Source organism: Vespula pensylvanica, chromosome 2 (assembly GCF_014466175.1).
Source record: "Vespula pensylvanica isolate Volc-1 chromosome 2, ASM1446617v1, whole genome shotgun sequence".
Lineage (NCBI taxonomy): Eukaryota > Metazoa > Arthropoda > Insecta > Hymenoptera > Vespidae > Vespula > Vespula pensylvanica.
In genome coordinates, this window is record NC_057686.1 from 14,608,121 (window position 1) to 14,633,024 (window position 24,904).

A 24,904-nucleotide genomic window follows, 5' to 3' on the forward strand; every position below is an offset into this window, starting at 1 on the left:
TCTCTCTCTCTCTCTCTCTCTCTCTCTCTCTCTCTCTCTCTGTCTCTCTCTCTGAAAAACGTAGCAGCGTTCGTACGAAGAGACACTTTTTCGAGCATGGGATCGTTACGCATTTACGTGACAAAAATGCAGCGTCGCGCCGTAGCAATGCACGATATAAATTTAGGGAAGGGAGAAGGGAAAGCCGTTCTCCGTGCACTTTGCTTCGAAACGATCGGAAGTGGGCGGAAAAAGCTCGTGCTAAAACGATCATCGTAAAGTCGTTCGATGGCGAGAAAGAAATCGGAAATTTCATTTGGGACGACTGCTGGCATATCGCCTACGTCACCGACACGAATCTATTCGAATTTCGTTCGGCAAAAAGACGGATGGGACTCGTGGCAATGAAACGGATTCAAACTGGCAGATAACAAAGCTCGATTGTTCTCTCGGCTAGTAGTAGTCGGCTTAATTGATCGATCGCTTCGAAGTAAATCGCTGTTATACGTGTCGCTCGCTGGACGTGGACCTGAATAATTTAAAGGGAAAGTGACTACCGAATCCCTCATCTTATCTTCTTTTTCTTCTTTCTTTATCTTCTCTCTTTCTTCCTCTCCCTCTCTCTCTTTCTTTCTTTTCTCTTTCTTCTTCCCTTCTTATATTTCCTTCTACCTCTATGAATTTTTACCCCGAGATCACTTCGTTCACGTTCCCTTTCAGAAATGTGATTTCGTCGGTAACACCTTCGAGAAAATTGCGCACACTTCGCTTGCCGCAAATTAATGTAGCTCGCATACGTGAGCTTACCTAATAAAAAAAGAGAAAAAAGAAAAAAAGGGGCGAGTTTTGCGTGTGCATGGAAAAAAATTTCATTATTTTCGCGAATTTTACCGACAAAATATTTCCTAGTTTTTCGAAAAAGTCCGCTTTTTTTTCTTTTTCTTTCTTTCATTTTTTTTTTTTTTTTTTTGATAGAAACATTTAATAATCGAAATGAAACTTTTGTATCAGCGATCGACAAACAATTGTTGAGCTAATATGACATAGTCGATTCCATCGAATGCTATTTACATATTTATCAAATTCTGTTTTATAAGCGTATATATAAATATGTTACGCTCGCGAAAAGTTTAATGAATAAGATTAATGCACGGAAAAAAGTACGACGAGTAAAAATACACGAAAATATAGGAGAATGACGAACGCGGGGGCGGTATCAATTTTTCATCACCGACTGTTTGCCGAGAGTAATGAATTTTTATCGGACATTACGCGACTATTTACAAGTTTACTTATTGCCATAAGGGATACCGAAATGATGAGACTGGTCTCACTATAGCCGTATGACGTTTTTATTTTTAATTAGGTTACCCAAACTAATTAATTCTTCGCCGGAAGCATCGGCGCGGGCTCTCATTAATACGACACGGGAGTATTGACGGCCAGTAAAATAGAAAAGAAAAAAAAAAAAAGAGAAGGAAAACGCTCGCCGATGGTGGAAAAAGTTCGTAATTTACGGGCAACGTAAACGCTCTGAGCGGCTCGAAACATCCCTTTTACTGGTTCTTTTTTTTCGAAAATCCCATCGGACGATCCCGATTGATTAGCTTCGTTGTCGTTTGTCACACACCTCGGTTATTCTCTCTCTCTCTCTCTCTCTCTCTCTCTCTCTCTCTCTCTCTCTCTCTCTCTCTCTCTGTCTCTCTCCCATTTCTTTTTTATTTTTTCTATCTTCCTTCTATTTTTTTATTAAAAAACGAAACAAAAGAAGCACTGTTTCTTAATCAAAACTTATCACCTTTCTATTAACACTGTATTTGTATCCACTTCTTCGGTAGATAATACTTTCGGACACAAATATTCGCTCGAAGGTATTTTTTTAAAGGGTATGAGAGTATTTCGATACGAGAAGAGATTGTTACCGTAATACCAGTTCGAAACTTCTCGACACACTTCCCCATGCTCCTTTTATTGGCTTTGTAACCTCTAGTTGGGAGGGTCATCGTTTCTAGTATCTTTTATAAGTACAAGCATGTGATTAGCGAAAATAATTTTATAAAATCTATTATAATTGAGATAATTAAAGTTTTGATAATATTATCGATACTTTACTCCAAGTGAAATTTCATTTGATTTCATATAATTTAATTAATTGGAATACTCTTTTGTAAGAGCAAAATGTCGGTATGAATTTTAATAATCCAGAGAAATTTAATTTCTCGTGCAATTTCAATTTTATAATTTGATTGATCATCGAGTGTTCAGAAAATAATGATCGATTGTCGTTATTGTTTAAAATTATAAAAAAAACTTCATACGTCGAAAAATACAAAAAAAAAATGAATATAAAAAAACGATCACTTCTCATATATTTATATATCCCATATATTAAATATATAAAAAAAATATGTATATATTTTTTTGTTATTTCTAACAAGAAACTTTTAATAATCCCATTGATTAATCCGCACGATTCAATCGAATTCGAAAACACTTTCACTTCGCGGCGGAACGTCGAAAGGCTGTCACTCAAGATCGAATAATAGACTTCTTGATAAGAAAGTAACGTCTATTAAATCTGTTTAAATCATCATCCGTCGTGTCTTACTCATTGGTCTCAAGAAAAAGATCGTTAACGAATAAAAAAAAAAAAAAGAAAAAAAAAGATAAAAGAATAATCGTTTGAAAGATGAAACGAGTAAGTAAAGAGTTCACCAAATTCGATCATTTTCATGTTTAAATTAACCCTTACCTTTAATCCAGATCTCTTTTCTCGACGGATGAAAAGGGAACATCGATCGATCAACTCTAGTCCTTTAGTTTCGTACACGATTGGTCGCACTTGATAATTAAAAATGGAAAAAAAGAAAAGAATGTGGAACAACGTTGACAAATAATTCACTCCTATATTTGCTAATTCTCTTTCTCTCTCCCCCTCTCTCTCTCTCTCTCTCTCTCTCTCTTTCTCTCTCTCTCTCTCTCTCTTTTATTTTTTTTTATTGTCTCTCGTAATGGACGGAAAAAATAAAAAGAAGGAAATGGAGTTGAAAAAGAAAAAAAAATGGAAGAAAGAAATGAGATGATCGTGAAAAAAGGATGACGATACGACAATGACGATGACGATGACGAGAAATGTAAAATCAGAGAAGAGAGGATAGATTGAATCGAAAGAGAGGAAAGGAGAGGATGGAGAGGCAGCGTTCCTCGCGATAGACGATACGCGGATGACTCGCCGGACGCGACTGACAGCACCGTGTTGCGCCACGTGGGCTCCGGCCGGCGCGTACTCGCACACAAATGTATACTTGCGCACGAGCGCGCCATTTGCGATCATGCGCAACGTATACCTTCCACTACCGCCATCGTCGCTGCTATACAAGAACGGTACCACCAGCAAAGAGAGAAAGAGAGAAAGAAAGAGAGAGAGAGAGAGAGAGAGAAAGAAAGAAAGAGAGAGAGAGAGAGAGAGAGAGAGAGAGAGAGAGAGAGAGAGAGTATGAAACCTCATTCTACATCCTTCGTTTTCTATCCCCCCTTCTTATTTACCACACCTCCTCCCTTTTTTCGGCGTTCTCGTTAGCTCGCGTAATTAGTCGCGATCATCGATTACGCACCGTTCGTCCCATGAGCCATTTCTTTCGATCGCAAAAAGTTCATATTCTTAGGATCGCACATGACTATCGATTGAAATTATTCGACAAGACATTATATACTTTTTTTATATTTATTTATTTATTTATTTTCTGTTATGTTTTCGAGAGAGAGAAAGAGAGAGAGAAAGAGAGGGAAGAAATTCCGTGACATTGTAATTTTGTGAAAGGTAGAAGTTCGAAAGTAAGTAGGAAAGGAACGCTGTTAACTTCCGGGAGATGTGGTTTAATTAAAAGCTCGGTTTCCACCTGACACGGAGAAAACAATTAAGGCGTCACGAAGAGGTGTTCGATCCTTCGAGTTTCTTATCCTCTCCTGCGTTTGTCCTTTCTCCTTTTTTTCTGTCCTTTTCCTTTTTTTTCCTTTTCTTTTTATCAGAGTATCTCGAGTGGGCGATCGATCGATCTGAGACTATTAGAAAGAGGAAAGAAATAAGAAGAAAAGTTGCTTCGTCTATCGACACGATCACTGACATTTTCTTTCTGTCACTCTCGCATGTCTCTAATTCGTTCGATCTCTCTCTTTCTCTTCTTCTCTCCCTCTTTTTTTTGTGGAATCGAACCTCGATTACTAAAGTACAACGTACAAAAGAAACATTGTGAAATATTGATCGCGGTCGTAACCTGATTTACGTTCCACTTGAAGCCACTGACGTACAAGAGGAGCATTACCTACTGCCATGGAACGACGTCATTCGATTAATTAAAATAATTATCTCTCGTACGTGTGACAGTACATCGAGCTCGCGCGCGCGTTCGATCGTTTTTTTTTCTATCTTTGACAGAAAAGCTTCGTGTTTACGTCGAAGGGACATTTCAATGGGCGACAATGTGTTTTCATTTCGACGTAAAAGAATCTATTCTCTCTCTTTCTCTCTCTCTCTCTTTCTCTTTTTTCTCTCTCTCTTTCTGTCTTTCACTTTCTTTCTCTTTCTCTCTTCTATCTTTGCTTACACAGAGAGAAACCTTTGAAAATCCTAGTACGAGACGTGTGCATCGTCGATTTCTTTTTTCGCAACAATATGTCTGCGAGGTAGCGACGGAAATAAACCGGAACAAGAATAAGAGAATAAGAACGAGGAAGAATATTCTTTGTTCGTACAGAGGAAAGAACATGTTACGAATTCTGCGGTTCGCTTTCTTTTGAAAGAGCATATACGAAGGGACGGAATAAAAAAGGACGCTTCGTTTTATAGAGCAAAGGATAAACAAAAGAAAGAAAGAGAGCGAGAAAGAAAGACAGAAAGTATTCGTAACGTGGAAAGGGCAAAAGCGATTAACGTTTTCTTTCGAGAACGTAGAAGTAATAATGAAAAATAAGAAGTATTAAACGTTCAAAATCGAACAATGTCGAAAGAAGAGAGGATACTTCTTTCTCTTTCTCTTTTTATTCTTTGGAAAAAAATATTTCGTTTAAAACAAGACGATACTATCGATCCTCGAAGCGTAAACGCGTTTTTTGTCTTCTAAAACGAAAGAAAATGGCCTCCTACCTCCGACTCTTTTACCCATAATTTTACATTTCCCCCTTTTCTAATTTCTACTTTTCAAAGTAAGTAGTCATAATAACTGTTTTCAATTAGTCTCCATTGAATTTCACGAAACAAAGTCTTTAAATAAGGAACTCTTGGTCCTGCCCCACCCCGAAGATACGAAAAGAGGCCTCACTTGAATTGTCACGCTTTTGTGACTTCGATGTACTTCCGAAACGATGAAAAGAGAGATACCCTCCTTTCTCTTTCTTTATTATGTTGAAATGGCTCAAATTATCGACGATTTAATTAAGATCACGAGAGGATTATACACACACACACACACACACACACACACACACACACATATATATGAAGTTAATAAATGAAACATTTAATAATTATCCTCGTATAATAAAGTAACGAAATTTATAAGAAAGAAACAAATTTTTAAGTAAGTGCTGTTATCGAAAAGTCGATATAAAGTTCGTACAGATATATGGACGCTCTCGCATCTCCGAACGGAGAGCAACTCCGAGAAGCGGATGTGACTGGACGGTAGCCTAAGCCAGGGGTGACGTGAGAGAAAGAAAGAAAGAGAGAGCAAGAGAAAGAGAGAAGAAGAAAGTAAGAGAGAGAGAGGTGAAGAGAGAGATAAAAATAGAGAGAGAGAAATGAAGAGAGAAATAAAAATAGAGAGAGAGAGAGAGAGAAAATGAAAGAAGGAAAAAGAAGGAAAGAATGGAAAGATGGAAGGGAACAGAAGGTAGCGGATTCAGGGACGATTTCAGGGACGACTTCAGGGAAGCTTCTGTGGGAAGCTGCTAATTACCAAGGCTTGTTTGAATCGTTACAGTGGCCATCGAGTTTCTCTTTCTATCACTGACGTCCCTGAACCCTTTCTCCTCTTCTCCTTCTCTTTTCACCTCCTTCAGCATCACAGTACACAGTCATCCCATAGTCCACCGAACTTCCAACGTTTCCTTTCCCAAACCCTGCCTCCCCACTCTGTTCCTAATTCCGTTTCTCACTCCGTACCCTCCGGCATCGTCCACTGGCTTCTTCAGGGCAGCAGAAACGAAGGTACCACCATCACCACACCACCACCGCCACCATCACCACCACCAGCATCAGGAACGACGGTGGTGGAACCTTTCCAAAGCGAACTCCTGCGTTTGCTTGCATTCAGGGCAACCACGGGAAAGACCCCGCTGTCTCGAGCGTGTTAATTAGACCTGCTTTTGTTTCGGAAAGAAGCCTGAGTGAGGTAAATATGGACGATCCAAACCGTATTCCTTTCTCTCTCTCTCTCTTTCTCTCTTTCTTTCTCTCTCATATTTTCTGTCTGTCTCTTTCTCTCTTTCCTTTTCTTTATCGTTTTCTTTCTTCAGTTCGCCTTATTTACCTGCCTTTTTATCCTCCGATCCTTTGCCTCCTATCGCCTTGGTTTCCCAAGTGTAAGGATGGCGAAGGAGCAACTGGAAGTAGAGGGTTGGAAGGAGTTTCTCGTTTCTTTCGTTTCCATGAAGAAGTAATAATGAAAAATGAAGAAACCGTTGAGAACAATCACTTCTGAAAGGGAAAGAGAAAGAGAGAAAAAGAGAGAGGGAGAGAGAGAGAGAAGGAGAGAAAGGAAGTGAGAGGGGGTTGAGGAGGGGGTAGAAGAGTGAAAGGAGAAAATTCGCGGTTGCTTTTAATTATCGACGTTTACGTGCTCGGCCGAGCGCCTTTCATTTGCAAATGCGAGAGATTTCGCGTGTTTCTCCCGCGTGTGCTATTCCCGCACAAGAACGGCAACGGATTGCCAAAAGATTTTGATTAACTTTATTGTCTCGAACGCCGTGCTAATTAATGCCGATCTCGTTACTTTTTCCCGTAAAAAACTGTATCTTCCTTCAATGACTTTTTTTATTTTTATTATTTGAAAAGAAATATTTGAAAACGAAAAGCCACGTCTCTCTAATTAATTTTTGTCAAATCGCATTGTCGCGTGTTATCTGTCTCGTTCTATCAACATGTCGACCTTCTCGGTAAATTAAAACGATTGTATTTTTGACGTTTAACTTTTCATCACGTATTTTAAGTTATTTTGCGTTTGACACGTGATCAACGGGCGTATCTTTTCTTTTTTCTTTTGTGTGGCTCGCCTTTAATATTAAAAGTTTTATAAAAAAGATAAGTCGGAGGGAAATATTGGGACAAAGGAACGATGTCATATCAGCTAATGATATTTGTTAAATCGATCATCGAGCATCGCTTCAAATAATACAATCCTATTTATTTTAGAACCGCTTTGTTAGCGTATATTATTTATTAGGAGATTGGTTATTAGATGACATTATTTTTGGTAATAAACTAAATCCAATTGCTGTATAATTTAATTATATTATATATGTGTAATTATAAACTATCATCGAACGAGAAACGTAGAAATACGAGGAAGATGAAATTTAGAACGACGGGTGAACGACCGCGGAATCATCAACGTTTCCTTCTCTAAAATCTGAGACCAAAGAAAGCTTACACACGATTTTCCTGAAAGTGTAGGTGGTATGAAATTAGAAGCGCACCAGTAACCCCTTCATTTACGTCTCTCCGTCTCTTCGTCTACCGTCCGTCATTTGGTTCCTTCTCTCCTTCTTCGTGTTTTCTGAGAGAAAGAGAAGTAGGAAAAGAATGAGAAAGAGAAAAAGAGACGAAGAATGTGAAGAGGCTGGATATTACGGACTAGTCGGGCCTACGCAAATTCATTCATGTTAGGCTTCTATCTTTATCTTTATCTTTATCTTTATCTCTCTCTTTCTTTCTGTCTTTCTCTTTCTATCATTCATTGACACCGTACGAAGGGTTGCTGCGTGATGTTTACATTTCAATTATCCGACGCTTCGCTCGTGCCATTATTAGTATTTGCATGATTTAGTAGGAGAAGCCTGCTTTACCCCGTAGACTGTTCTGTCTGGCTTTCTCGATCGAGAAATGCCGTACTTTATGAGTTCCTCTTACGAAGCTCACCCTCTTGAACCAGAGGGTAGAACTGAGACAATGAGAAAACGAGTTGTATAGAAACACGAGAATTTCACTAGTAACCAAACGATACATGTCTTCTGACAATTGTCATTACTTCCACTTGTCAGTGTAATAACTTTTTCGATACAATTATAATATTTAAATATACTATAATTAATATAGACATATATATTCATTTGAAGTATATATATATTATATATATATTCAATATATATGTATTAAAATAAGTTTGTTACGTGTTACATATTATTTAAATAATTTAATTATTGTTAACCCTCTATGTTACTTTGATATTATACTTTTGTAAACGTAATTAAAAAGTTTTAAAAACGTTGAACGAAAGATTAAAGAGATCTAAAACTTACGAATACATCATATATACATAGTAATTTTGTAATATACGAACAGAATTTTCGTCGATCAACTTTGATGGACGACGGTAAAGACGAATTGAAATCCAGAAAGGGAAAGGCTGAAGACTTACGGATTAATGATTCAAATCCGCGATTAAGTTCGAGTAAAAATGTACGTACGAGTTTCGAGATCGCGGCTTTAAAGTAAACTCGTCGGTATAAAACTTTTACAGCGGCCGAAGGAAAATCGTTGCGGCGAAAGCCGTATATAAATTAGAAGTTTCGGATCAACGTATATACCACTCACGTATTTTAAATGCGAACTAGCTGCAATCTTTCTCAGTAAGAAAATTTATTATAAGTTCCTATATGACTTAGTTATTTGAATTAATTTTACGTGCTGTTCCTTGTTTCACAATAATATAATCATTTAAATATCAAACAATTTCGATTATCGCGTCTTTATTTAAATTATATTACATTTGTTTATCATATTATATCTAATTATTAATATACGTATATCATGATAATGAATTCATTATAAAATGAGTGAGATTTAATTTTTTAATTTTTATTAAATAATGTCTTCTAATCATAATAAGAGCGGAAAACGAAGTAAAATCTTTTATATTTCGTCGGATTTTATAATTCCGTAATATCAAGAAAAGGGTGAAGATGAATTAACGAATCTTAGAGAAGAGAAATATATCTGTCTATGTGTATGTGTGTATAGAAAGAAAATCATTGAGATAGGAAAGAAACGGAACATTTTGCGCTCGTTAAAACGTGCTGCTTCAGCATCCATTGCAAACCGGAAGGAAGAGAGTCGCCTTCTTTGCATAAAATGAAGGGCTGACCCATTTTTCGTGCTTGAATTATCCTTGAATAAAACTATAGCTTTATCTCGATCGAGAGTTCTACTTTAAAATATAATTTAGAGATAGCGTATAGATCAATTTATTTTGTATTTTTTCTTCTACGAAAGAAACTAAAAATGAATTTTAGTAGGATTTTTAAGAGATTATCAAACGCTTGCACAAATGTAGATCCCTTTGATTAATTACACATGATTTATATAAAATATAGTATTTATAACAAAAACGAATTTCAAGGGAAATAAAATTCATATACGATGGTTCAACAAGATCAATAAAATATAACAATTCTCGATTCGATTGTTGTACGTGTAAACGGAAACGCAGTTCGGCGTTTCCGGTGCGTTCAATGGAACGCATGAGATAAACGTGGTTTTATCGTAACGCTCAACCGATCGTAGACTATTCGAAAAGACTAATCTATCGTTGTCTGGTATACGACTATGACGACGAACTCTCGTCACTAACAAAGTTTCTCTCACGGCACATTTAGCGATTCTCGTCGACGACTTCCATCGGGAATACTAGAGATGTAGGATGAGTATACCATAGAAGTATCGATTATCGTCGATCGAAATTCACGCGAGTGTGTTCACACTTCTCTCAACGAGAAAGAATGCGCAAAATACCGTGAATAATCGAACATGAGTGTCATACCTGAGAATATATTACAACGTTCGCTTGAAAAATCATTTAATGTCACATCGATCATTTTTTTTATCGCTTTCCATTCTTTCGTTTTCACGTCCACTTGAATTCCTTGCTTTTGACGGATCGTCTTTTTAGATTATACTCCTTAGAACTATTAAAAATATCGTTGCTATCGTTTTCCGATTAAATCGATTTTACGTGTCTCGATCGATTAATCGAAAGGAAAATTATTGATTATCTGTAGATATCTGCTTCTTAAGTTTACTTACGATTTCGCGAGCACACGATTGTTCGTAGTAGTAATTTTAGATTTATTTTATCCTAATTTTGGATTAATCGATAAAGAAAAGTGAGATCGTTCTCTACAGAAAGATTAAAGATCCTTCGTTCCTTCGTTTTAGAAGGCGGAAATGAATTTCCTGAAAGTGAACGTTACGAGATGTTTTGGGAATTTTACGAGTTCTTCGATGAGGTCATCCTACCATGGACCATCTATTATCCCTTATCTTTTGATGGGGTCCATCCAATGGACGTGCATTGAACTAATCTTGTTCTGAGGATGTTTTTCTATCGTTTGACGATCCCCTAACGAACGACATCGATGTCCGATGTAATAAAATTCTTGTCTCAGTGCGATCCCGTATCGAATTGATCTTTATAGAAAAGTATTTTATTTTTTTTGTTTGCCTCTCGATATTATATCGACGAAAAAGAAAAAAATTGATTCGACTATAAATTTCACTCAAATAAGTCCTTTCCACAAATTTCTTTCTCGGACATAAAGATAATGGAATTAAAATTAATCAATCAATATCGAATCTCGAAAATCTTTTCGATATTATGATATTAATCGAAAGCGTAAAGTGAATTTTCTTTGTGAAAATTGGACGCTTCTCGTTTTAGAAGATTAATTAGATTCTCTCTCAAACATTCTATATATACGTCTTATCTATTATCATAAACGAGCAATAATAGCAAAGATCCTTCGAGGCAGATAACTGACCGTTTTCGAACAAAGACGATATATATAAACGCGCGAGCTGCCTTCGACAAGTCCCTGGCATCCTGCTTCGCGGCTCGCTTGTTTCTCTACGAGAGATTAGTTCCCCGGAAACGATTGTCCTCGTTGTTCTCTCGTTGACGTTCTCGCGGATCGTCGACTTTATGAGAACAGGATCGCTCGCGTCATTGACTACCATCTCGAAACTCGAAACTCGGCTTCTGCGAATGGCGGCAGTTAGTTCGTTCCATCTCTAACCGTGCGTTTATTCCAAAACTTTGGGAATATCAGATCGACGATGGAGTGTATAAGAGAGACGTAGAGAGAGAATATAAGAGAGAGAGAGAGAGAGAGAGAGAGGAAGAGATAGAACTAAGGCACCTCTCTCTCTCTCTCTCTCTCTCTCTCTCTCTCTCTCTCTCCTTTTCTTTGTGTTCGTCTCTTTCTCTCTCTCTCTCTCTTTCTCTATCTCTCTTTATCTCTTTCTCTCTCTCTCTCTCTCTCTCTCTCTCTCTCTCTCTCACCATCCAAGTCACAGTAACTGCAGTTTGCGAAGACCAACCGAGGATAGATAAGACCAGGAAGGCTCGGACGCGTGGAACGAGTTCGTTCGTCGATGAACGATACGCTCGAGGGTAAGCTCTGTCCTAGCGGGTTTGTGCTTTGTCGATCGTCTTTACTCAGGAAGTCGGGATACAATGTATTGTAGATACACTTTCGACATTTCGATTTGCTTTGCACCGTGTGTACGAAGGGTCGATTGGATCGACATAAACGAGTAAAGCGACTTTTCGTAACGTATTCCTTTCAATATAATTAATATAAAAATGTTAATGCATTATTCACGATATTCGCTCTAATAAGGCAATTAATGTTTTTCTCATGGCTTCTCTTTACCTCAATCATATTTAATAAGTATGCTTAATTAGTTTCCCATATCGATGGTAATGAAATCTTATAATTATTGTAGAAAATTTTTTTTGAATACCATCCTCGATCACTTTAGTTAATCATCTTTCCTATACTATTCATCATTTTTACCTCGCTGAGGTATGAACTCCATGATGAAGCTTCTCGCAGCACTCTTTTCATTAACACACATCACGCGTAACCAGAAAATTAATCGAAGAAGAGCATTAATTACTGCCGATAGACGAATGCATTAACGTGGAATTCGACGGGAAACGCATCTGCTGTGCGTTCTCTTCAGCGTTGAACGCGAGTGGAAAGCAAGAAAGGAGAGACAGAGAGAGAGAGAAAGAGAGAGAGAGGGAGAATCAGTCGAGGCAAAGTCGCGTTCTCCAGATTACAAAGGTCGCTCTCCCTCTCTTTCTCTCTCTTTCTCTCTCCCTCCCTCTCTTACATACACGCTCTCATACGACAGAGGTACGAGGAGTGCACTTTTCATTTCAAGGACAATGGACTGGCTCGATATCATCGTTCATCGCGTACCAACGATATATCGTGCACGCTTTAAACCTTTTAGGTCGTGGCCCAACGTTAGCACCGACGCCGACGTCGACGCCAAATGAGATGGCAGGCCGCGGAGAATGGAACGTGAAAGGCTCTTAGCAGGTGCTTTAGGTGGGCGTGTTCGACCGCGATATAGTACCTTTTAACCGTGGAAACAGCGAAAAGCACCACGAGCATGCTTTTCTCTCTCTCTCTCTCTCTCTCTCTCTCTCTCTCTCTCTCTCTCTCTCTCTCTCTCTCTGTCTTTTTCACGCTCTTTCTACATTTCCCTTCTCTTTTGCTTTTCCACTCCTTGTTTCTTCTCCGCATCACCGACATTTTCTCCATACCTTTCTTGAACAAAGCTGAGCGATCGTCATGCGAAAAATGCAAGGCAAAGATGCATGTTTCGAATGCTTCAATCTTTCCCTCTATCGGCTCTCTTTCGACCACTGAAAAATGAATTTGGCTCGGTTTTACGTCTATCTCTTGGTTCGCGTTCTTCTATGTCTATACGTTTATTTAAGTGCATGTCTCTGTATTAGTGTGTTTGCATTGGAAAGTTTGCGGTCACAGGTAACGCCACTCGTGCGGAATATCGAGCGAGTTTAACTCGGACTCCGTTTCTGCTCTGGACGTTTCAAACTCGGTCTCATAATTTTTCGAAAACCAAACACACGGAGTTTATATCCAGGATTGTTTTCTATCATTTATAAACACGATTTTATCCTTTACTCCGCACGAATTGCAAGAACTTCGGTGGAAAAAAGAAATTCTTGAAAATAAATCGTAATTCGATTTTCTTCTTGGTCTACGAATCGATTTCCTGGCTAATTTTATTCTATTTCTCTTTATTCGTGAAGCAAATAAAAGGAAGTAGCGGTAACACACGCTCAGTTTATTTACTGATCATTTGGCAAACTATCCCGTAGGAGACGACTCGTAGGAAGTTCACCAAAGGTTCGAGGTAAAACAAATTGCAAGTGTTTTTTCATACGTCAGTAAAAATAAAATAAACGAACGGCCGATTCTAAATATTACAAGTCGTTTACGTGAACCGAGACAGGCGATCTTTTGGCTTCCTTCCGACTCCCACGTCGTTGGGAAAAAGCTCCACCCTTACGATTTGCCTCGATACTTTATCCATTCTTTATGCACCGAAAACCCCCGTCGTGGTTCCGCCATAAAGAAAATCCGTGACGGCTCCGACTTTTTCTCGATGTACATAACACCTTTCTATCTCTCTTTCTCTCTCTCTTCATTTCTTTTTCTCTCTCTTTCTATACATTTGTACCTACTACCAGTAAAACTATATCGTTGGCACCGGAACACCATCGAAACGATTCCCCCACGATGTTACAGAACGTCCGTTAGCCCCTTTCTTCGCAGCAGGCACCCGAGATTCGAACTAAAAAGCCCTTTCGAACTCAAGCTGTCCGATCGACGAACCTCGAACAAAAAGGAAAGGGTCCTTGCTTATTTCCGCAGGAGTAAATGTCGTTCTTTGACTTCTCTTTTTTAAATGTATTTACTACTTTTCAAAGGGGAGAAGATAATTTATATTTCTAATAGAAACATTCTTAATCGAGTCAAATAAGTGCTATCAAATATATATAACATAAATTGACGCAATAAATACAGTTTCCTCGGGAGATCGATATATTATATTTCGACGAGGAAATTTTTAATACTAAACGAAATTAAAAAAAAAAAAGCAAAACGAAACAAAAAGAAGAAATAAAAATACCATGTGACGTTTTTGTTAATATAAAAAAAAACTGATGAAAAGATAGAACAAGAATTTTTTTAAATTATTAATCTGCGAAGGTTTACCGGATGTCTAACATTTTCTTTACAAGAGTCAAGTAAGATCGCGATCCTTCTTTCATTCTCTATCTCTCTCTCTCTCTTTCTCTCTACCGCCATTTACCGTAGGTATTAATCCTGAAGTCAAAGGATAGAGAGTAAAGGCCGAGGAAACGTCTCTCGTAACGCGGCCAGGCGGCGTTAGGACTCTTGAACGCTCGCCAAATACGATGGTCGTCGTTTTAATTTTTATTTTTCCTCCTTTTCACGTGTTCACCTTCCTCCTACGGTACTCCGTAAACAGTAATAAAAGTGCGAGCGCGCGTTGGTCCTATCTAGAAATGAATTGAATTGGCTACGGATACGAGACCGGTCGAAAGACCATGCTCGCGATCCTCTAACGAGACATCGTATAAATTTCAAAACGACTCTACCGGCTCTTTCGAGAAAAACACCATGCGATAAGAACTCGAGCTTTCTCTTCTCGAATAATTTCATCCACCTTCGATTTGTCGCGATGTAATTCCACAGAGTGGAAGTGTATGTACATATGTATGTATGTACATTGTATGTGGGTAGTATGTATGTATATCTTACTTTCTTGCTCGATAGCTTGTCCCTCGTTGATTCTGTTTAATCTTAATTCATCGTTTCTCCTTGTCTTTACGATAAAACGTCGAGAAATTTCGTCCTTGAGTATTCATCGCTCGAGCATAATTATGCGGAGCGCGTACGGCTCTAAGGCATCGTCTCGAGGGTAACGCGAGTGATTACACGGTTAATCTTCGTCGTCAAACAACATGAAAAATCGTCTTTAAAGTATCCGACGACGGTGGAATCTTTTAGAATTCCTTTCGAATACGCTGATCGGCTCCATTACCGATCGTATGTAATATCCTGCCAAGTCTAAATGGGAATTTAATAATCGTAATTACCTTCTCACTTATCGCATAAATCTTATATTATACCAGATATGTTTCATATTAAGTCAAAATCGATGAAATACTTTACCCCCATAATCGTTATCTTTTTATTATTTTCTTTTACAACAAAATGAAAATATCGTAAGATGATACTTAATGATCCTTTAATTACGCGATCAAAGGAATTATCAAAAGAATAAAAAAAAAACATATTTAATTTACGACGTCAATTTTTCGATCTTTGTTGACTAAGTCGTTTGTTTATTCCTTTATACATCTCTCTTATCAGATTCGACGTAAACGTTGAAAAAGATGGTAAGAAGAGTCAATAGTGTTAACGTTACTTCTCATTCGTAGAATAAACGATTCAAAGAGAGTAGAATTTCTCGAGTCGAAGAATTTGGATATTTCTAAGAACGTGCATTGTTCGAGAAAGTAAATAGACTCGAGTCACGAGTTACGCGGGAAGAAACGTCGAGCGTTGCATCGTTAGCGTGGCGAGAATGCATTGTCTCGGACGATAGAAAACGTTCGTTTAATCTTTCGAGTTGTTATCCTTTTCAGAGTGTAACGTCGTTAGGTCGTGTTTCCGAACATGGTTCTTGCGAATGATATAATGCGAGTACATATATTGTGTATTAGTTGTAGTAGTAAGAAGGCGTGAAGGTCATGCGCTCTTTCTTACGCCAAAGCAGTCTAATGTCGGCTTTATCGTAACGATAAATCAAAACGCCAGAGAAAAGCCGAATTACTCGAGGACGAAAAGGAAAACGAAGAATAAGAGGACGATCCGGTAGAGTGGCTTGATACCCTAAGAATCCGTGACTCGCGTTAAAATGCTCGCGTGTTACGTGGGATTAATGAGATAAGGACGACAAGACCGTAAATGGTCGGCCGATAAGCGAAACTCGTTAAAAAGGATACTTTCAAACGCGCTAATATCAACGGACGATATTCGCCTTTAGGTCTCTCTGAGACGAAACTTTAGCTCGTACTATAATCTACTGTATTTTTTTTCTATTTCTTATTTTATTCTCTCTCTCTTTTTTTTTTCTTTTTTATTGAATTTCATAAATCGAATAAATTTCAGCGAGTTATTAAACCGCAGGGAAATATCACACAAATATTCTACAATATTTTAAATGAATTTCTTGCTACATTTTCCTTTCTTTTTTGTTTCTTCCTTTTTCTACATTTCTATTCTAATTTAATCATTTCGATTAGTTATCCCCTACCTTTGCTATTCCAGTTTGGTTATCTCGATTTAGTTATTTCGATTTTGCTACTACGTTTAAGATATACTAATTCGGCTATCTATATCTCGTTAGATTTATTTAACTATTCGTGAATAGCTATCTCGATTTTATTGTTCTATCTTAGGCATTGTCCCAATTGTTAATTATTCTCTGATTTAGTTATCTCGATTTATCTATATCGATTGAAAACTTTTTATTTCGTTCGTGTCATCGGATTAGGAAATATCTCGATAGAATGATCTCACGACCTGTTCTCTGATATAACATGAATCGAAAGTAGTGCGATACATCTCTCTTTTCCAGGTGGTCAGAGCACACGTGTCGTGGCGTCTCGTATTATTATGTGGAGAGAGATAGTTTCTCCTTTCTTAGCGATTTAATGGCCACTTGTCGGGTGTTCGCCGCGAGCCGGTAAGCTAGAAGAACTGCTTTAATTATGGCGCGGCCTGTAAGAAAATTATTAGTGGAGATCGGACCTCCGGCGGGGTACGATGAATTTGCAATAATCACTCGAATCCACTGCGTTTTCTTGCGCCTCTTTTGAATTAACTGCTCGGAGCTAGAATGAAACTAAAAAAAAAAAAAAAAAAATAAAAGAAACAGAGAGAAAAAGAAAAAGAAAAAAAGGACTAAGAAGGAAGGAAGGAACTAAGGAAGAAATGAAGAAAGAGAAAGAGAGAGAGAGAGAGAGAGAAAGATGAAAAAACGTTTTGTACGGAGTTTAATGACTCTGAGAACGAAGGTCCGATGGACTTCAGAAAGAAAGAGAGACGAAGAGAGGAAAGAAGAAAAAAGATCGAAGGAGATGTTGGCCGTTAGCTTGCTACAATGTCGAAACGATTGCTATTGATCCAGAATACGACCGGCAAGTCCGAGCGCATTCTTCGCGAAAAACGTCGAATTCCTTTTGTTTTTACGGCTTAACAATGTTCCATGCGTCTGATCCAAGTTTCTCGATTCTCCGAACGATTCTCTTTAATGACGATAAGAAAGAAGGCATCCGATTAAATATCGAGTCGAGCTATCAATTCGACCGAAGACAATACGATTGCTTCTTCCTCTGTGTTTGAAATTTTAAAATGAAAAAACAAGAGCGCGATTTATTTGGTGTTATGAATCAATATACTTTCTTTTCTTTTTTTCTTTACTTTATTAATATTTTTTGTATTTCTGTATTTTTTTTTTCCCCTTTAAATTATGTATTTCGCGTACGATTTTAAATCAAATCGTAACGTTGCTAGATTCGCGGATAATAAATTCCTAAAGAAGCAACAACGCGTACACATCGCATCATGGCAAACAATATGCCGTGTGTCTTATCAATTTATTCGCGGTCCCTCGCGCGATATTTATGTATGAAAATTTGTATGCAGACGTTTCGAGGGACGGCAGCTCGTCGAGATGTTCGCCTCGATCCTATGAGCCGTCTGAGTGTTAATAAAATATGTATCCTGGGTAAACCATGCCGTATTTCGAGTGGATGCGTTGTCATACAATACATAAGAACGTACATATATATATATATGTATGTGTATATATATATATATATATATATATATATATATACTCGCCTATCTGTAAGCATAAATTATGCTGAATTATACAATTTTTCTTGCAAATATTGATATCATAATACGATAATACAATCGATAATTTTAATTATATTATACACACACACACATACACACACACATATATATATATCAATTTTATTTTACTATTATTCCAATATTTGATCGCACGTATTATTAATTTTAATAATTAATGAGTCTGCTGGATTTTAATTCATAATTGATTATAACAAGAAATATAATATTCTATGAATATGACGATGATCATGAGGTTATAAACAAAAAAAGGAACATATATGTACTTACGATATACTCTAATAAGTATAGACTTATTAAATTTATTCTACTTTTATCCTCAATAAATTCAATCGTCGAGTGTATACCGGTATTGTACCGTTAAATATCCTAAAGAATCAAGAAGCGGAACGGAACGTTTATGCCGTTCTCATTAAAGATTAATAACATCGAGTTAAGAAGATATTAGAGAAAGAGAGAGAGGAAGAGAGAGAGAGAGGAAAAGGGAAAGAGAAAGAGAAAGAGAGAGAGCAAAGACTTCGAGTATTCTACTTTCGTTTGATCGATTTTGAAGAAATAATAGCTCTTAAGAAGTAGCACGTGTTCTTTTCAAATTTCATATATACACTCTTGTAAGGGCATTGTTTCAAAGTGATTGTTCTACGAGGAAAAAGAAGCTTACAGAAGCATAAAGCTTACATATTATTTCGATCCATGGCGAGAAGGGGAATAGGATGGGATAATTCTTTGCTACGAATTTATAAGCATGTAACTAGCATAAAAGTTTTTCGAACAATGAAATAACCAAATCTTGAATGCAACCGATCAACGAATCAATTTTCCTCGATGAATTTGAAATTAGAAAATACATTTCGATATCGACGATCGTTGTTTTTGTCATTATTATAGATCCTAATCTAATTTTTACGTTACGTGATGTCATCGAACTTTTATTATCCATTCTAAAAAACTAAATTTTCGTTTGATTTTCCTCGAAGCACTGGAATTAACAAAATCTTCTCAACGCCGATCAATTCGTTTAAATAGAGATCCTTGTACACTTCGCAGTTTACATCGCGAGGTATATCAACAAAAAAAATGTTGATATACATCGCGAAAATATCGTACATGGTATATATGAGCGAGGAGAAATATGTTTGGACTGTAATATCGCGTACTCACAGACGTTTTCGGTTCTCCCTTTCCTATCCCTCCCACCCCCTCCCATTCTCTTTCTCTCTGTCTCTCTCTCTCTCTCCCTCTCTTTCTCTACTCTAGACGCATAAGTTTGATATCACTGCGAGCCTTCATCGACTCTTTGCGGAACCAATATATCCTTGCGGCTCCATTCACCCAGTGATAAGCCAGCTTCGTATTCATGTGTAAATACCCCTTCTCCCACCTTATTCCTCTTCTCCCTTCGCCAAAAGTTGCTCTCTTTACCCCCACCTTATCTAAACTTCGTCTTTCTACTCGTTCCACAGCAGACGGCCTTTTACAGCAAAGAAAAATCGCGAAAAATTGAGTCTCGCGCTCGCTTTCCTCCCTTTTCCCTATTTCTTTTCTTTTTTTTTTTCTTCTTTGTTATGTTCCTTTTTTCTTTTTATCGATCGGCTGTTTTTTTAATAAATTTTATAGGCTTATTTTTATTGAAATAATAATAATATGTATATATATATATATTATTCATATTATATACATATATTATAAAATAATATATATAATTGAACGAAATGAAATTTTGTAAGAGTGTAAAAATAATAGATGACAGATTTGAAATAATAATCATAGTTATTCTATCCGTACGATATAAAAATTAATAATATTTTTCAAGATTCTATCTTGAAAATCATATTATAGGGAATATTTTAATGAAAATATTCGAATGAAACGAGCGAAGTTGCGAACAATCTCCATTTTAAAGAGTTTAAACTAGAAGGTAGGTAAGTTTCTTTCTTTTTGTTCTCTTTACCTTTGGGAGCACATCGATGTTGGGAATTGTTTCTTTTCTTTCGAAGACTTCGATGTGAAGAGGAGAGAAGAAGGGTTCCGGTTTGATCGTAAACGAGTCTACACATGGCGAAGAGTGTTCCTCGTTTGTGGCATTGAGAAGAAAATTAATTCTATCTTTCGCCTCACCTTCGGATGCACGGGAAAAAGAAGATACAAGCTAACCTTGAAGACCTCGAATAAAGTATATAAGACTTGTTCGTCGTCTTATTTAATCACAACCACCCACGATGAAAAGTTAAACGTGCATTTTTAATTCAGACACTTTTTTATTTTTGTCTCTTTCTTTCTCTCTCTCTCTCTCTCTCTCTCTCTCTCTCTCTCTCTCTCTTTCTCTCTCACTCATTTTGCATTTTTCTTTGTATCGAGAAAATTTATGCATTTATTGTTTACACGCTCGCTGTGCTTGCGTATCGCAGAAAAATATTTTTACGAAATAACGAGGTAAAAGAATTTGACGTCTTTTCAACTCAACTGTAATTGCGTACTATTACGAAAGAGATGAATTTGTATGGATCGAATAAGAAAGATAATCGGTGACCTTTATAAAGGATCGAACAAAGTAAACTTATAAGAAATTGTAGACCAAAATAAGGTGTTGTATATCGTCTATATGTACAATGGAACAACTTCGTTAAGTCGTTTCAATACTTAAACTCTGCAAGACTTTGATAATAAAGATAAGTCGAACAAAATGAACTATATCTGAAGTTTTACATAGAGACTTTGAATATAAAATCGGTAAAGTAAACAAGAAACGATACACTCTCTTTCGATGATGAGTAATCTCTTGATAAATATATATATATATATATATATATCGACATCAAAGGAACATCCTTGCTATGATGCAGTTTCTCTGAATACGGCAAACATCGTTGATGATCTGTAAATGCGATTCAATTAAAGCAAGAGAATCTTCGTAGGAGTTTCGAGTCTATCTTCGTTGGTCTCTCTCCATGTCTAAAAAGGAAGTGGATTAGATTTACGAAAATTGAAATTCTTTGAATCGAGATTTTTTCCTAAGTTTTATAAACATTTATTTTACTTATAAATTAATTCAATTGATATCAAAGCCCGTGTATCTAATTATTTGAAAATTTAAATATAAAAAAGTTTTTAAAGCTGAGGTTAAAATAATTTTAAAAGTAGATCTATATTATACAAGTGATCGTTAAGGACTAACGTACTAGAATGAGCAACTATCGTCTTATGAGATTGATTATTAGATACAATAAAACCAAAACATTATTCTACGATCTATCACCTTGATAGAAAAAAACAGAAACGAATATTTACTATTCCGAATGTTTACGTTTTACGTAACGCAATAACTTTGCTCGAAGGTCTTTTGGCCGTTAAAGGTAGAGGTGTGGCAATAGTAACGACGCCTTTCCACCCTGAAATTTACGTTTCTTACGAGAAAGCTACACGTACGTATTTCTCTCTATATCTCTTTACATATTCTTACTTCACCGCCTAAATGCAATTACATTTATGCAGTTCCGCTTACTCGAAGAGTCCGGGCTGATCGCTTTGATCTAACGGCAATAAATCACCGAGCGTGTTCTTTTAATTAGTTGTAACGATTCGAAAGAACGATATCGTGTGGTAGACTTTGCCGATGGATCGATAACAAATTAAATTTAGAGCAATTATAGTATTCAATGTAGCATATATTACGCATTTGCATAATGTAACGCGAGATTAAATATTGGATAATTAATAATTATCTAATTTTCCATTTCAACTAGTAATATAAAAGTAATTGAATTTATGTAGAAACAGAATATCGTTATATCTCTGTATTTATCTCGTGATATCATTTTGATGCATCCAACGACAACGTTGAATATTCAACATCATTTCTATTATACGTAATATTACAAGAGTAATTAAATTGATATGATTAATTTAATTCGTCTTACTTGTGGTAAGATCAAATTATAAATAGACAATTTCGAATCGTTTGGTCGAACATATTGCGGGGAACACAAACGGATGAACCATTTCGATGGAAATCGCATTTTGGTAAATTGTCGATTAATTACATTTCGCTAAATTGTCGATTAATGTCAATTTCACGGGACGATATTAACATAACCGTCATGATCATAATCTTCAATTCGAGTAAATACAGTAGTCAACGATTTAAATCGCTTTATACTCCCTTTCTGTTAGCACGGCCCTTAACTAAATGAGGTAAATATCGGCAATGAAACGAAAGTAAAAGATAGCATCGACCTACCGAAATTCTCTCCGTTCTCTTTTATCGCGATGGTGCTGGATTACGATGCATAAAATTTAATAGTTAGTTTACTTGGTCGTATTCAATTTGGTCCATCCTCCTCGGGGAATCAACGAGAAGCATTACAAACGCAAAAAAGTTATGCTGGCATTTCTCTCTTAGCTTCGTACCTCGTTAACGAACTTTTGTAAGATTCTAGGAAACCTAAGTTTAATGATTTCCAAGCATTCGTTGGTAAACGACGAAGAGAACTTTCTGTGACTGATCATTGCTTACCTCGAAAGACGCATCCTACGATCACAACATTGAGTAAATAAAGTAAGAGACTCTCAATTGCAACGAAACATCTTTATAAACTTTTCTCGACTTCGTATTTCCGTATATCCGTATTATTTATAAAATCGATGTTACATATTTTTACACGAGAAATTATTAATCGAAAAGATTTATAATTAAAAAATATCGACAAAACCTATACAACGAAATTTACAAAGTCGATTCTAATGATTTTACGAAGTTGATTCTTCAAATCTAATCATTTATGGATCATATTCTACAACTTTTAAAAATTTCCAATTATATATAAGAAACGTGGAAATGGAAAAATTATCTAATGTAAATTAATGATAAATCAACGATGAACGTAGAATCTTATAGATATTTAGCTCGTTCGATTTTCCTGTTATCTCGTTCAAAGATTCCCGACGGATAATAAACCGACCATTGGAGTACGGAAATACGTAGACGTGACAGAAGGGAAGAGAATTGAGGAGAAAGCAACGTTACCTCGGAAACACGATGGTTTCCTTATCGCTCTTAAATGCCGGTTGCATCTCTCACGTCATTGGCTAAACGTATGTACGAGAAGATAACGATCCAATGTGAGATCCTTCTCTTGATGCCGCCTAGACATTTCGCTGCCTATTCATTCGTTTTTCTCTCTTACTCTTTCTCCTCCCTCCTCTCTCTCTCTCTCTCTCTCTCTCTTCTTTTTCTTAATGTCTTATCGGTTACGGTTATCCGAATGAGATTCGAGTAAGAGTAGGACGCCTTTTATTCGCACTCCTATTACGTATTTCCGTAATGGTGCTTTTAGGATTCAGCAAACTAGAGACATGCCAACCTATCGTGTGTCTTCAACATGCAACGAGAAGGTCGAAGGTCTGCCTCTCGAGAATAGAGATCGGGACGCGATGTCTCGTGTATTCTTTCTCTACCTTCTCTTTCTATCTATCTTTCTATTTTCTCTCTACATCTGTTTTTTCGTTTCTTTTCTCTTCCTTTTCTCAGAAGCTGGACACGAGCCCATCCTTTGAAAGTATCTCACAGTATCCTGAATATTATACCTTCACCGACGCTCGGCTCTTTCGCGAATTCTTATTCCTTCTGCAACAAAACTCGAAAGAGACAGAAAGAAAGAAAGAGAGAGAGAGAGAGAGAGAGAGAGAGAGAGAGAGAAAGGAAAAAGGAAGAGAAGAGAAACTTTCTCTGCAACGTCTCTTCTCATATATAGTTTCGAAGAGAGAAGTAAATGGAATATCTTACTTTTCTCTGATTTTATGATAAGTAAATATATTGAGCGGTCCTCGGCTGATTATTATTCGTAAGAAACACGTATCTTTAAATTTATATTACATTTTTTCTACAAATTTTAAGTAAACAATAATAATAACAATAATAATGAAATAATATTAATTATTAAATCGAACAGATAATTGAGTAGTGTCATCGAAGAAAGAAAAATAAAAAAAAAAGAAAAGAAAGAGGAAAAAATATAACATCATCGAGACTTTTCGAAAATATTATAAGGGATTCGAATTCGTCGATTGCAATCAATGAGATTCACGATTGAGAAAGTCGACGAAAGAAGAGATACTTGCTGTCTCTCTCGCTCGCATTTCTCGTTTGCTCGTGTCTTCAATGAACAAGACGGTTTCCATCATCTTGCTCTCTTTCTCTCTTTTTATCACTCACACTCTCTCTCTTTCTCTCTCTCTCTCTTTTCCTCTCTTTCATGCTCGCTTCTCCTTTCGCGTTTGTCAGAGGCAATGACAGGATATTAAAGTAGGAACAGCACGTAGACTGCAGACTGTAAATATCCGGTGGTGCTCGGGCCGCCTGACGTTCACAATGAGCTGGCTGGAGGAAATGGGGGTGAGTAAGAGGAGGTGAGAGAAGAGGGGATGAGTGAGTGAGATGGTGAGAGAGGAAGAGGACAGAGAGGACGAACAGACTCGGTCAGGATTTGCAACGAGCGGAACGACCGGCCCGGAACCTCGAGTGTTCGCATGAAAATGTACGAGGGGGTGGCTTTATTACGATCTGGTCATAAGCCGCCCCGTGTGCGAACGAGAACGACGCCGATAATGGCGGACGTTAGAAAGGAGAGAAGAACTTGACTGCGAACAACCGAACGGGATTAAAGACCTCCAAATGTTCTATCGACAAAAACCTCGATTCGTTCTTTCAACCCTTCACCAATTGAACTTGACTCTTTGAAGAGCCATACTTGAATTTCGACAGTTTGCATTTCTATAGTAGATAGGGTGATTTGTAAAAGTTGATTGTATAAAATATAGAAGGAACTTCGATGAAATAATTACAAATGTAATATAT

At 37.0% G+C, this 24,904-nt stretch overlaps 1 protein-coding gene across 5 annotated transcripts in view; it reads right to left on the minus strand.

The window, feature by feature from the left end:
• LOC122627150 (tensin-1-like) overlaps window positions 1-24,904 on the minus strand; it is a 187,827-nt gene that overhangs the window by 124,391 nt on the left and 38,532 nt on the right. The window contains exon 1 of one of the 5 annotated variants that reach the window (XM_043808056.1): window positions 2,732-3,239. The exons of the other annotated variants lie outside the window; for them this stretch is intronic. The gene's annotated coding sequence lies outside the window, so the exon portion shown is untranslated. Of the gene's footprint in view, window positions 1-2,731; window positions 3,240-24,904 lie in introns of those variants that run through there. 5 annotated transcript variants of the gene reach the window in all.